We start from the raw sequence: 13,825 nt of genomic DNA on the forward strand, positions 1-13,825 counted from the left end.
GTGCTGCAATGGATGGCTATAAGCTCTTCCAAAGGGACAGGCAGGGAAGGAGAGGCGGTGGGGTGGCTCTCTATGTTAGGGAGTGTTTTGATTGTATAGAAATCAACGATTGTGAAGACCCACTCGAGTGCTTATGGGTAAGGATGAGGGGGAAGGCCAACGAGGCAGATAACCTGCTGGGAGTCTGTTACAGACCACCCAACCAGGATGAAGACGCAGATGAAACATTCTATAAGCGACTGGCAGAAGTCTCACAATCGCTGGCCCTTGTTCTTGTGGGGGACTTCAATCTACCAGACGTGTTGGAATTATAACACGGCAGAGAGAAAACAGTCTGGGAGATTTCTGGGGTGTGTGGAGGATAACTTCCTGACACAGCTGGTGAGTGAGCCCACCAGGGGAGGTGCCTTGCTGGACCTGCTGTTTACAAACAGAGAAGGACTGGTGGGAGAGATGGTGGTCAGAGACCGTCTTGGGCTTAGTGACCATGACATGACAGAATTCTCAATTGTCAGCGAAATAAGGAGAGGGATCAGCAAAACTGCTATCATGGACTTCCGGAGGGCAGACTTTGGCCTGTTCAGGTCACTGATTGAGAGAGTCCCTTGGGAGACAGTCCTGAAGGGCAAAAGGGTCCAGGAAGGCTGGACATTTTTCAAGAAGGAAATCTTAAAGGCGCAGGAGCAGGCGGTCCCCATGTGCCGTAAGAAGAGCTGGCGGGGAAGGCGACCGGCCTGGCTGAACAGGGAGATTTTGCTGGGACTCAGGGAAAAGAGGAAAAGAGGAGAGTTTATCACCTCTGGAAGACGGAGAAAGCAACTCATGAAGAGTACACGGGTCTCGTTAGGTTAAGCAGAGACAAAATTAGAAAGGCAAAAGCCCAGCTAGAGCTCAGTCTGGCCACAGTGGTAAAGGATAATAAAAAATGCTTCTACAAATATATTAAAAACCAAAAAGGAGGCAAGGAGAATCTCCATCCCTTACTGGATATGGCAGGGAACATTGTCTTCAAGGATGAGGACAAGGTTGAGGTACTTAATGCCTTCTTTGCCTCAGTCTTTAATCGCCCGTCCAGGTATCCACAGGGTATTTAGCTCCCTGAACTGGAAGACGGGGATGGAGAGCAAAATAACCCTCCCATAATCCAGGAGGAAGCAGTTAAGGACATGTTAAACCACCCGGACACCCACAAGCCTATGGGACCTGATGGGATCCACCAGAGAGTACTGAGAGAGCTGGTGGATGAGCTTGCGAAGCCACTCTCCATCATTTATCAGCAGTCCTGGTTAACAGGGGAGGTCCCAGAAGACTGGAGGCTTGCCAATGTGACGCCCGTCTACAAGAAAGGCCGGAAGGAGGATCCTGGGAACTACAGGCCTGTCAGCCTGACCTCCATACTGAGGAAGATCATGGAGCAGTTCATCTTGAAGGGTGCTCACAGGACATGTGAAGGACACCAAGTTGGGTCTGGACAGGCTGGATCGATGGGCCAAGGTGAACTGTATGAGGTTTAATAAGGCCAAGGTCCTGCACTTGGGTCTCAACAACCCCATGCAACGCTACAGGCTTGGGGAGGAGTGGCTGGAGAGCTGCCTGGCGGAAAGGGACCTGGAGGTGCTGGTTGACAGCCGGCTGAATATGAGCCGGCAGTGGGCCCAGGTGGCCAAGAAGGCCAACAGCCTCCTGGTCTGTAGCAGAAATAGTGTGGCCAGCAGGAGTAGGGAAGCGATCGTGCCCCTGTACTCGGCACTTGTGAGGCCGCACCTCGAATCCTGTGTTCAGTTTTGGGCCCCTCACTACAAGAAGGATGCTGAGGTGCTGGAGCGTGTCCAGAGAAGGGCAATGAAGCTGGTGAGGGTTCTGGAGCACAAGTCTTCTGAGGAGCGGCTGGGGGAGCTGGGGTTGTTTAGTCTGGAGAAGAGGAGGCTGAGGGGACCTTGTCACTCTCTACAACTACCTGAAAGGGGGTTGTGGCGACGTGGGTGTTGGTCTCTTCTCCCAAGTAACTAGTGATAGGACAAGAGGAAATGGCCTCAAGTTGCGCCAGGGGAGGTTTAGATTGGATATTAGGAAAAATTTCTTCACTGAGAGAGTGGTCAAACATCGGAACAGGCTGCCCAGGGAGGTGGTGGAGTCACCATCACTGGAGGTATTCAGGAAACGTGTTGATGTGGCACTTTGGGACATGGTTTAGGGGGCATGGTGGTGTTGGGTTAATGGTTGGACTTGATGATCTCGAAGGTCCTTTACAACCTTAATGATTCTGTGATCCTGTGATCCTTGTTAGGTGTCTGCAAGATTGAAAATGAGTGGATGTCCAGAGCAACAGCACAAGCATTTGTTTTATGCTGATACCGTGCTATGTTTGAGCCACAGATGGAACTAAATGATTAACCACATCACAAAAATTCCCCAGGCATCAAATTATTAGGCTGGATTGGCTTGAACCATATTAGTTAGACCTGGAGCTAGATTTCAAAAGACCTCAATGGTTAGAGTAGTTTCAGTGCTGGCTTCATGTTTATATTAATTTCTGAAATCTCAGATTTTGGCATCATCTAGAATATATACCCAATGCCCCAGTTTTGTGCAGGACTCTCTCCACACTGCTGCAATATGGTTGTATTTTTGCCATCTGCTAAATTAATACCTTTATTCCCTGAATTTTAGGTCTGCTAAAGGGAATCAGCAGGTGCTGTACGGCTATATCAAGTGCAGTAATGCACAGGCAAAAGGGAACAGGATGCTTCACCTACTTTCTATTCAGTTCAAGAAACATTCCTGCCTTCTCAAGCACCCATAAGCATGGGACAGCTTTGCAGTATCCCGAAATCTTATGCTTGCTTTATAGTCTCGTTTAAGCCCTCTGCTAACTTTAGGAATGGCTTTCTCATCCCATAATTGAAATACCAGATTTTGTTCCCTACTGGTTATCCCTGCTGTACCTTCAACTGAATGGGACACAAATTTAGAGACCCAAATCCTACTTCCAGGTGATGGCTTTTCCTGGAGATGTGGAGAATTGCAGATGTGTACCAGCAAGTGTACTTACATCATGTGAGTGATCTAAGAAAAGCATTGACAAAGGAAGCTTTACATCACATAGATTTAGCGTATGCTCCAAAGGGCAAGGGAGCATTTTGATTTTGTACATCAGGTAAATGTCTTCAGGTTCATTCTCGATTTTAATCTGTAAAATATGAATTAAAGGTCTTCTGTACTTCAGAGTGGTACTCTAAGGAGAAGAGCTTTAAGATACGCAAACTATGCTGCAGTGGTCACGCAGTTAAATCAGGAGATTGGAATGGGAATGGGAGGTTCCCTATTACTGATGCAGAAGGAGGTGATAGAAGGTATTCATGAGCTAGAGAAGAATTTGTGCCTAAAATAAAGAACAGCTGCAAAAACTTTAACAGTTTTCAATGCCATTCACTAAATATGCACTTGGGCTTCTTTGATGTGATGTGAACCATGTAGCTGTTGATTACTGATGGGAAGGTGAAGAACGCTGCTGTTGCTCTGTAGCATCTTCCTACTTTGATGCCTGGCAAAATGAGATCACCTCATTAGGACCTTCTGTACAGCAAAACCAAAAATCTCACTGGAAACCTACAACCTATTTCTTTCCTCTTCCCTGCACTGGTAGGATTTCACCCTCTAATCAATTTATAGGTACTTTAACTTATGATGTGCAGCCTGGACAGCATCTTCCTGCCCAGCAAAACCACAAAGATTTGTACATATTATGATATTGCTAAGAGCTGTTCTGCGCGTTGTCACTTACTACATCTGAGCTATCAGGGAAACTGAAGGATGAAGCTCAGATATTCTCTCAGATATTGTCGCTGATGGTAAATGTCCTATCATATTTACCTTACGCCACCAGAAGTACTATTTAAATTGTTGTACATACTTAGAGAAAAAGATATTGATATGAGAAAGCTGATAAGAACCTAGCTGTTTTGAAAAAGCTGCATGTTAATGGATGAGCAGTATACATAAATGTTTTTTTCTAGCTCTACCTCTATGTATTCACTAGAAGATTAACTGCTGTTAGCAGAAGAGCAGAATTTAATTTGTCTAATTGTCTAACACAGAATACCAAATCCTCTGTGTGCAATCTGCTGGAATTGACACTACAGCTGCCATTGACTTGAACTGGGCCAGAATTTCAACTGTTATTCTTAATACTACTTTTTTTTAAATGGATATAAATTGGTCACTTTTGACATCAGTTGGCACAGAGGGTTTTTCTTGGTTAAAATGTAAATTTTAGTGAGTAGAATAGTAATAGAAATGAGACCTTTGTCTCTTGAAATTAAAGTGCTTGTAAAGCTGAAGCTTCCAGCTTTGTATATTACAGCCTGAGGAGGTAATATACTGAATCATTCATTTCCTTTTACCATTCTTTTTGCTTTCTTCAAAAGCACATTCTGTTTCAAGTAATATCAGTCCAATAATGAATATAACATTGACTGACTCACCGTCATACAAGATCTGCTTTGGGATATACTTTATCAGGTTTTGTTTCTGTACAGTCAGTATACTGAGAAAAAAAGGGGAAAAGTAACATACCATGTGATGAGCTTATACTTCTTCTTGATGCTTTTAAATTATTGGGCCTTTGTTTGATGAGAAGCCCATCTGTGTATTCGTAGATTGCTCTAATTTTGTCTTCTATCCTTTACTAACTGAAGAAAGCAGTTTTCTAATAGTAAGGTCACACAGGAAGAAATAGATATTTTGTTAAAATTATTTTTGCCATGATAGGGGTCTGTCTTGGCTCCAATACTATATTTTCATTAATCAAATGCATGCTGGAGTAGAAGGTCTGCTTGTTAAACTTTGGGATGGTGTTGTGCTGTTGGTATGTTACAAGACAGGCTTGCAAATGAAAATGGTACTGGCAAACTTGGACAGAGTACTGAAAAATGATTCTTCTTGAATAAATGCAAAGTGCTGCACATAGGAAAAATTAGTTGCACAAACCCAGAAATATACTGCCTGGGATGAAGTGCTCCTTGGTAGCAGATCTGTATAAAATGAAAAAGGATTGAGGGCTCAAGGTGCATTTTCAGGTTATTTCATGATCTGAGAAAGACGTGCAAGCTGAAATACAGCTTAGAAACAATGTGACATAATTCTTTGACTCTACTCAAGACAATTAAACTTTAGACAAGAGACTGTGTCCAGTTTGAACACTGAAGTTCAAACAAGAGTTGTGCCAACTGGACACATTACAGGAGGGATTGGAAGCCTGCAGACAGGGACAAGGAAAAAAGAAGGGATGAATATAGTGGGTTTTGTTTTAAGATGTGCAGAGGGTGAAGACCCTGGTAACAGTCTTCAAAGACACAAAGAGGTGCTTAAGAGAGTAGTGGGCATGCAGAGCCCCGGGAAATATAATGTACTTAAATTTCAGGAAGAATAATTCAAATTAGAAAGTAAGGCTTCTCAGTAGTAAGGAGAATCAATGAACACATTACTGCGTGGCATTTTCAGCATGGTCTATAGAACAATTTACAAATGCATTAGTTGGGAATGTCATCGTCCTAACTGATCCCGTCTAGGAAAAGAAGAAGTGATCCATTCAGATCCCTTACAGTCCCATTAGTCTAAGACTTCAGCTTCAGCTCTAGACACTAAACTGAACAATCTTATTCATTAAATGCAGCTTTAAAATTTTCTGTTTACAATATAAATTTGTTCAGACAGCTATGACACTATGAATGAGTTTCATATGACAATTTCTTGGATTAAAATTTTTCATTTAAGAAATACAGTTTTACAAACTGTAAAACACTCAATAATGCTAAATTAAGATTATGGTAGCAGATCTCAAATTTACATGAAACATTAGTAGTTCAAATTTTGTGGTGCCTTTGAAATTGAACCATTGTTGTTGAAAATCGTTATTAGTTCAGCAAACTTTTTAAAGTAACTATGACTTGATTCTCTAATGGGTCCAATGCCTGAGAGAAAATGGGCTTTAGACTGAGAAGTAAATTTTTTTTGAGATTTAACTGTCATTTTATTGTAACTGCCAATAAAAGAAAGTAGTTGATACAGAATTATGTCAAATGACAGTGAAGTGCTTTCTGTGAAATTTTTGGAAAAAGAAAATACTGTATTTTAGTCAGTTGAAGCTGATCATAAATTGAATTTCAGCTTATCTGGCACACAAAAACTACATTGTGACCTTGCAGGGGAGATTAAATCTGTCTTTCAAGAGGAGTGCTTGCTGAATTATAGAGAAAAGTATGTAAATTCAGTTAATAAATCTGGGTAACCTTCCATTAGGAAAATGTTAAAAAAAATTAGGAGTGTACCAAACAGATCCTGTGACTGTTCAAGGGATTTAGCCAGTTAATAATCAATGGCTCAATGTCCAGATGGAGACTGTTGACAACTGCTGCCCCTCAGGGGTCCATACTGGGATGAGTACCCTTTAATATCTTCACCAGTGATGTAGACAGTGGGATAGGTGCACCCTCAGCAAGTTTGCACATGATACCAGAGTGGTGCAGTTGACACGCCTGAGGGATGGGATGCCATCCAAAGGGACCTGGGCAAGGTCAAGAAGTGGACCCATGTGAACCTCATGAGGTTCAACAAGGCCAAGTGCAGGGTCTTGCACCTGTGTCAGGGCAAACCCTGGTATCAGTATAGCATGTGGGATGAAGGGATTAAGAGCAGCCCTGCTGAGAAGCGCTTGGGGGTACTGGTGGATTAAAAGCTGGATATGAGCTGGAAATGTGCACTTCCTGCCCAGAAGACCAACTGTACCCTGGGCTGCATCCAAAGCAGTGTGGCCAGCAGGTCGAGGGAGGGGATTCTGCCCATCTACTCCGCGCTGGTGAGACCCCGCGTCCAGCTCTGGAGCCCTCAGCACAGGAAAGACATGGACCTGTTGGAGCGGGTCCAGAGAAAGGTCCCAAAATGATCTGAGGAGTGGAATACCTCTCCCATAGGGACAGGCTGAGAGAGCTGAGGTTGTCAGCCTGGAGAAGAGAAGACTCCAGTGACACCTTATTGCAGTCTGCCAGTACTTCAGGGGGACTGAGAAGAAAGATGGGGACAAGTAGGGCCTGTTGTGACAGGACAATGGGTAATGGTTTTAAACTAAAAGAGGGCAGATTTAGACTAGGTAGAAGGAAGAAATTTTTCACAGTGAGGGTGGTGAAACCCTGGCCCAGGTTGCTCAGAGCAGTGGTAGATGCCCCATCCCTGGCAGCTTTCCAGGTCATGCTGGACAGGGCTCTGAGCAGCCTGATGTAGTGGAAGATGTCCCTGCTCATTGCAGGGGGGTTGGACTAGCTGACCTTTAAAGGTCCCTTCCAACCCAAACTATTCTATGATTTTATGATTCTATAAGACACAAAATGTTAATGCTGATTTTAAGCAAATGCACCACCTGAGTGGAATTATATCATTCTGAATTAAAACACATGGGGGTTACAATGGAGTTAATTTAGTTTTAGAACTTCAGCAACTTCCTTTGCATGTTGTGATTAAACCTTTGCTTGGGAGATAACCTGGAATATGCATGTGCCTATGCAGAACATTTATCAATTACAGGACAACTATAAAAGGAATAAAATAATGCATACTGTAGTATTTCATTTTTTGTTTTACAATTTCATTTTGCAGAAGAATCAGCGGGATTCTTAACTTTTTAAAAATCTCTAGGAGGTTTCCATGGTGTGAAATCTGAAGAAGGAATTCGGGTGGTTATGGGAGTCACAGCAGTACAGATCTCATCATAAAGCCTGGATTACATATATATGGGAGTATTGGGTAGAGTTATAGGGTTTACACTAGATTTGGCCATCTGGTTTAGGCATAGTCTAGACATGTCTGCAAAGGAAGATCAGACTTTCAGAACAAAATATGCCAGAATGGTTTATGTCTTAAAACAATAGGGGAGAGCTAATGCAGATTATGAAAACAAATTCAATGGTCAAGTCAGTGTAATATCTTGTAGGTGCATAAGGAACATTTTCTTGTATACTCTACTGATGTACAAGATGTAATCCAGTTTGATGGACAGTCTGTGCTTGGCCAAGCTATGGAAAGAGCAATACTGGAAGTTGAGATTAATTTGCATGTGTATACTTGATTAGTGATTTCCAGTGTTATCCCTATATTTTGAGAACAGATATGCTTTGCTGACATCATTACTAAACACACTTGGCTTGTTCTTAGAAGCTGGGTAGAACTGATGAGGAATACAGAGAAAACAAAATCATGACTTTCAAATTAAATTCTTATATAATAAACCATATATTCTGACTTTAATAAATGCCTAATACATGTAAAGCTCCAGCAGAGGTTGATTAGGATGTGAGGGTCTACATATGTTTTGCACTACTGGGTCTGCACAGAGTAGATGATTGTGTTTTTTAGAGTGATGGATATAGTTCAGTTATCACAGGTAGGAGCATAAACTGGGAATAATACCTGCACTGATTTGGGAGAAAGCTTGACAGGCTGTGGATTAGAACTTTCCCTTGGATTTAAAAAAGGTGGATGCTATTTTGAGTTGTGAGCATTTTTGTTCATTTCAGAGCATGACTGCATGCAAAAATGTGTCCCATTTTGATTCATACTTGTCACATGATTTGTTCTTATAAAAAAATTTCCAATTTACATGCACAGCTGATGTGAAATAGCAGCCATGAGCAGATTTAGAAAGCAATCCCTGAAAATTCAGCCAACTAGATTTGCCTTGGAGTGTTATTGAGAGCAATATGAGAACTCCATGAAAAGTTACAGCCTTATAAAATATAGTGGACATTACCTTATTCCATATTTATGAAATATAGTGTCAATATGGCACTGTTATAAAGTTGAAATGGTACAAACGTTCTTAGGGTTTCACCCTCCCAACATTGACTCAATATTGTATTAGTAATTTTAATCATGTACTTGTGTATGTGCGAGATTGGATCTTTAATCCTTATTTTATGTTCTTGTTAGTCACTAGGTAAAAGCAGACACATGTGAAAGGAAGAAATTTAGCAGGTGTAGTGTTAGTCCAAAGATGTACTGCATTAGAAAGTTTGAGGAAAATTGGTGCAGCTATTTTTGAGTTAGCCAACTGTTTTTCCGCTGTTAAGAAAATTGTTTCAGCTATTTCATGCTTGGGTAACCCAGTCTTGTTTAAAAACATCAGACCTGGTGTGCATGTAGTCTTGAAGTAGAATGTGTATTCTGCTTTGTGAAAAGGAAATTACTTTTGAAATATTAGAGGTAATAGTCATAAAGCATTCAGGAAGAGGGTACTATTCCCTCCTACCTTCCTCTGGAAGAAGACTGCAGCATCGTCTGTTCCCTCCAGGCTTTGCCTACCTGAAGGTTGCCTACAGATTAAGAGGAGTCTAACAATATTTCTTGTGAGTAAATGCAGACCAGTGGAGGGGGGATTTCAGAGCTAAGAATGAACTTTTTTTATTTTGCCTAAGTTAATATGCTATGAAATGTGTTGCTGGACCTGATCTAGTTACGGAGTTAAGAGCTGCACGCAATACAGGAGTGAGTATGTGGAACTACGTAGTCTTTTCAATATTATGCCAGTTGTTAAAGGCCTCAAACAGACCTTAAATCTTCCATATTGATTGAAGAACCATAACATCCTATAGTTTAGTAGAAAAGCTTTTTTTCTTTCTTTTACAGTGTCAGTTTCTTGCTGGAAGGACTTTCTCTTAGTGAAGGATAATTTTTCTTTTTTTTCTATGCTTGGATACTTCTGGGATATAGTGTGTTCACACTATGAGTCAAAATTTTTTTTCTTACTCAAATGCATTAAGTATTTTTTTTATAGTGTATTTGAGAGTGTATTTTTAAGTTTATACATTTTTATAGTCAGGTACTACCTTGCAAAACAATTATGTTATGGGCTAAAAATGTGCATGCTGTGCTAAGCCAGAGGTTACTTTGCTCAGAATGTATGCAGAAGGTTTGATAGCATTCTTTTGCTTTCCTGGGATATGCACGCAAATGAATTTAGGTATTCCAGTGATGGAACTATTTACTGAAATCCTCTTAGAAAGGAAGTTAAAGAGAAACAACACATTTATGCAAGGAGAAGGTCAGCTTTAATCCTTACTACTCAAGAAATACATTTAGGTTTATCACAGAAATGTCTCCACACGGAAAAGAAAGTTAAGAAAAGGCCAAATGTATTTGTTATTTTCCCCTATTGTTCACCCAGGCTCTAGGTACTTACATTCATGGAATTTCTTGAGCCTGATATGATTTGTCTATTTAGAAACTCTTCACGGAGGCTTCCCTTGAACATATAGATATATATATACACAACTAACATATTTTGGCGAATTTCAGAAGTCTTACCTGCTTTGGGACTAACCATGTCTATTTCAGTACTTAAAGGGGGCTTATAAGAATCACAGAATCACAGAGTCACAGAATCACAGATTTATTAAGGTTGGAAAAGACCTTTAATATCATCAAGTCCAACCATTAACCCAACACCACCATGACAAGAAAGATGGGGACAAACATTTTAGCAGGGCCTGTAGCGATAGGACAAGGGGTAATGGTTTTAAACTAAAAAAGGGCAGATTTAGACCAGAAGGAAGACATTGTTCACAATGAGGGTGATGAAACCCTGGCCCAGGTTGCCCAGAGAGGTGGTAGATGCCCCATCCCTGGCAACATTCCAGGTCAGGTTGGATGGGGCTCTGAGCAACCTGATCTAGTTGAAGATGTCCCTGCTCATTGCAGGGTGTGTGGGTGTGTGTTGGACTAGATGACCCTTAATAGTCCTTTCCAACCCTAAGTAGTCTATGATTCTGTGATTTGGATTTGAACACATTTCCTGCTGGTTTCACTGGATGATTTCCAGCTCTTCAAATAGCAGTTTCTTACTGGTAGATAGGCAGTCAGTTCCAATCTACCCTCCCAGGACTAATCATGATTTTGTAAAGATATAAGAAGAAATCACTATTCTTCATAACTAGATTGTGAGTTAAAATTGGTAAATAAGTTGTATTGACAAAGTGTAACTTTTTATAACTATAGATGCACAAACTTAATAGTTTGTATTTCATGCATATGGTGCGTGACACTGATAATGCCATACTCTGCTAAATGTATCTGGGCAAAGGAAAAGGGTTGTAGTAACTGTAGGAGGTGAAACTTTAATATGTGAGTTTTGTGCACAAAACGCCTCATTTGGGGCCAGCTGTACAGTTTATACTCAAATTAATAAAGAACTTATTTGTACCATGTATAACTTCTGTGAAAATTTGTAGGTGAGTAAGTGCCTACCACCTTGGGTCTGCTTTGTTCTGTATTGCACTACTCACACTCTTATTCCAATACAATTCTTTTCTAGCATCCCACACTTCCCAACAGGATGTGGAACAAAACCAAGGTTTTGTAGACTTTGGGTAGATATTTGTACCACCCTTGGTGGCACTATATAACATCTATATCAGGCATCTGATTTAAGTCACCAGTGTCTTTGCATTTTTGTTCAATGGAGAGGGATTTGCTCCGTTTCCAGAGAGTGTGTTGCATAAACAGTCAAAGTACGTGCTCTAGAACGTTATGTTAAGAAGCATATCTTTTCAGTTGACTGTATTGGGAGGCAAGAGTGGCTATCCACACAGAAAATAAGTGCTGTGAAAACCTTCTGTTATTTAATGAAAATCTTGAGAAGTGTGGCAGAAGTGTGGCTTGGGGTTAGCGGCCCTGTAGCCTCTCGTCCAGAACAAAAGATAGACTATGACCAACACCAGGATGATGTGGTGACATAAGTATGTATCTGAACAGGCCATTCTCATTCTGCTGCACAGGAAGACATCTACCTTTTTCCTTCTGCTTCTGAATGTCTCAGAGACAAACTGAGCTACTCTACTTATTCTGGAGAATATGAGAGTCCTTGAGCAGCCTTGCAATTTAAATGGGAATAATCACAAAGGAAGAAACTAATCAGTGGGAGTAAAAGGTATCAGACTGGTCTTAATCAGTATGGTGAGAGCTGGGAAAAGAAAAATTACAACAAAAATATTCAGTCTCAGGTTAAACAATGTAGAGCTTGTTACAGCATTTTTAAATCAGCCATCTGCACTTTCTAGTCAGAAACCTGTGAAAATGCACTCCCTATGTTTGGGGTTTTTTTCTTCTTTTTTCTTTTTTCTCCCCACAGTGTAGTCCATATACAGCCAATCTGTGTTGTTGCAGACAGATGAAAAAATTTAGTGCAATTTCAACCTCGATGCTCAAATTATTTTTCTATAGGCCAAGTAGTTTAAAACAGCTTTACCTCTGATCCCAGATGTTGCTGAGGCAGCAAAGTCTCTGCAAGCACCCACAAATCAGCAGGGAAAACTGCTGAAGGAAGAAAAATTTTTAATTGTGCAACTAAAAATGCTAACAAAAAATCAAAGAAACAGCACTTTTTCCCAATTAAATGTTTCTGTGTTCCCATCAAGGAACACATGTGAATGTTTCTGAGATCTTTCAGTGGTATCTGGCTCTTAGGGTGGTTATCTTGGACCTATGTTGTGGTGAATCTTTACCTGCTTATTGGAAATAACATTGTGGGGAATCTCTGACAGAGCATGAAATTCCATATGAAAGACATTTTAAATGTCAATTAAATACTTCAAATTTGTGTGACCACTGAACAGGGCAGTAAACCAAGACCATTTTCTGGCACATGGATGTACAGATCATAACCTGTCAACACAAGTTGTAATTGGCATCAGTGAAGAGGTCTGAAATGAATAAGAGAACTGAATAACGGTGGCAGTTCAATAAAGAGTCCATATAGGGTGGAGACTGGGAACAAAGGTGAGAGAGAGAGAAGGATGTGTCACAAGGACAATAAGAATCCAGCCCAAGCTGGTGTCAGAAATGGGGGAGATTTTTATGTTGACCAAGACTGCTGGTCCAGTTCTGCAAGACAGTACTTTGGACATTGATATTCATTTTATGATAATTATCACTGAGAAGTGATAATTATCGGTGGTGAGTGGTGTCCCTCAGAGTTCTGTATTGGGACCAGTACTCTTTAATATCTTCATCAGTGACCTAGACAGTGGGATTGAGTGCACTCTCAGCAAGTTTGCAGGTGACACGAAACTGAGTGGTGAGGTTGACAAGCCTGAGGGACAGGAATGCCATCCAGAGGGACCTGGACAAGCTCGAAAAATGGGCCCATGTGAACCTCATGAAGTTCAACAAGGCCAAGTGCAGGGTCCTGCACCTGGGTCAAGGTAAGCCCCAGTACCAATACAAGCTGCGGGATGAAGGGATTGAGAGCAGCCCTACTGAGAAGTACTTGGGGGTCCTGGTGGATGAAAAGCTGGACATGAGCCAACAATATGCACTCATAGCCCATAAGGCGAACCATCTCCTGAGCTGCATCCAAGGCAACATGGCCAGCAGAGCAACGGAGGTGATTCTGTCCATGTACTCCATTCTGGTGAGATCCCACCCGGAGTCCTACGTCCAGCTCTGGAGCCCTCAGCAAAGACATGGACCTGTTGGAGCGGGGCCAGAAGAGGCCACCGAAATGATCCAAGGGATGGAACACCTCTCCTATGAGAAAAGGCTGAGACAGTTGGGGTTATTCAGCCTGGAGAAGAGAAGGCTCCAGTGACACCTTATTCCAGTACTTCAAGGGAGATTAAAAGAAAGATGGGGACAAACGTTTGAGCAGCGCCTGATGCAATAGGACAAGGGGTAACATCTTTAAACTAAAGGAGGGCAGATTTAGGCTAGATAGAAGGCAGAAATTTTTCACAATGATGGTGGTGAAACCCTGGCCCAGATTGCCCAGAGAGCTGGTAGA

This window comes from Phaethon aethereus, assembly GCF_964289735.1.
Source record: "Phaethon aethereus genome assembly, chromosome: 3".
Classification (NCBI taxonomy): Eukaryota; Metazoa; Chordata; class Aves; order Phaethontiformes; family Phaethontidae; genus Phaethon; species Phaethon aethereus.